General features: G+C 39.0%; 1 non-coding gene across 1 annotated transcript; it reads right to left on the bottom strand.

Moving 5' to 3' along the window:
• Positions 1 to 1,718: 1,718 nt before the first annotated feature.
• Positions 1,719 to 1,822, bottom strand: LOC114009644 (U6 spliceosomal RNA). Its single transcript, XR_003551034.1, has one exon. It is a non-coding gene; the product is annotated as a U6 spliceosomal RNA (small nuclear RNA).

The following is a 1,822-nucleotide window of genomic DNA, read 5'->3' as shown; positions in this document are numbered from 1 at the left end:
CAAGAAATCAACCCCCAGGGGGGAATGGCCATGCCACAATCCCTTCTCCTCCATTTTCCTCTCGGGATCTTGGACACGCACGCACACGTGCCCGGTGTGAGTTTAAGCCACCAGATCCGGGACTTGAACTGTGATCTACTACATGGGAGTCCAGCAACATAGCCATTACTCCAATAGCTGGTCCCAATCACATATATCTAAATGATGTATTGCATTTCTTTTTCCAGTACAATTACCATGCATATCAGTCAAGACATATTACTATTCACATAATCATCAGCAAATAACTTTTCATCTTTTTCAGATTACTATTATTTTTAAATTCTTCTTACATTTTTAAATATTAAATTGCTATACATCATTTGGCTTGTAAAGAGAATTTACCTAACACAAAATACTTTTCAGACTAGTCTACTTTGAGAATACTGTACATGTTATCCTCAGCAGGTAATAAACCATTTCTGTGTCCCACAAATGTCATGCCTGTCTATTTTTTCTCCTGCTTTCCTTCTCTATACTCTTCCCTTCTACCTCCTCCCCTGTCCCAGTCATTCCACACTATTTTAAGCATCCATACTTATTTTCACTGCTTTTATGCCCTCCAATATTTCAATCTTTACTATATAGTGTGGATAGTTGTATATATTAAGTGGATACATACAATGTCTCTCCTTCATAGCCTGGCTTGCTTCACTCAGCAATAAGTCTTCCATATTTGACCACTTTCTATCAAACACCAGGGTGCTGCTGGTTTTTATTTATGGCTGAGTAGTATTCCATAGAGTATATGTGCCACACTTTTTCCATCAATTCATATGTTTGTGGACATTTGGGTTGGTTTGATGTCTTAGCAATCTTGAATAATGCCACAATAAACAATGATGTGCAAGCACTTTTCCAACTGAGCATTCTCTTGTCCTTTGGGTAGATACCCAGGAGTGGAATTGCTAGATCATATGGTTGTTCTATTTGTAGATCTTTGAGGACCCTTCATGTTGCTCTCCATAGTGACTGGACCTATTTACATTGCCACCAACAGTGTAGGAGAGTTCCCTTTTCACCACAACCCTGCCAACACTTTTCACTTTTTGTGTTTTTAATTTTCGCCATTCTGACAGGGGTTAGGTGGTAGCTCATTGTGGTTTTATTCTGCATCTCCTTTATGATGAGGAATGTTGAGCATTTCCTCATATGCTTTTTGGCTGTTCATTTGTCTTCCTTAGAGAGAGTTTTGTTCAGCTCATTTTCCCATCTTTTAATTGGGTTAATTTTTTTTTTTGAATAAGCTGCTTGAGTTCTCTGTGTATTCTGGTTATCAGTCTCTTGTCTGAGGCATAGTTTTCAAAAATCTTCTCCCATTCTGAGGGTTGTCAATTCACACTAACTACTGTGCCCTTCGCTGTGCAGAAACTTCTTAATCTGATATAGTCCCACTTGTCTATTTTAGGGGTCATTGCCCATGCATTGAGAGTCTTATTTAGGAAGTCTTTTCCTACCCCAATGTCTCCCAGAGTCTCCCCAGTGTTTTCCAGCAGTAGTTTTATAGTTCGAGGTCTTAGGTTCAGATCTTTGATCCATTTTGAGTTGATTGTTGGTAATGGCGAAAGACAGGGGTTCAGTTTCATCTTTCTGCAGGTGGATACCCAGTTTTCCCAGCACCATTTGCTAAAAAGGTTTTTTTTTTTCACTGGATTGACTGATATCCTTGTCAAAAATAAAAAAATATGGAACACTTCACAAATTTGCATGTCATTCTTGTGCAGGGCCCATGCTAATCTCTGTATAGTTCCAATGTTAGTACATGTGCTGCCGAAGTGAGCAC

Source organism: Tupaia chinensis, unplaced genomic scaffold (genome assembly GCF_000334495.1).
Source record: "Tupaia chinensis unplaced genomic scaffold, TupChi_1.0 Scaffold000578_2, whole genome shotgun sequence".
Taxonomy (NCBI): domain Eukaryota; kingdom Metazoa; phylum Chordata; class Mammalia; order Scandentia; family Tupaiidae; genus Tupaia; species Tupaia belangeri.
Note: the sequence above shows the minus strand (reverse complement) of the source record. Positions and strands in the feature narration are given on the sequence as shown.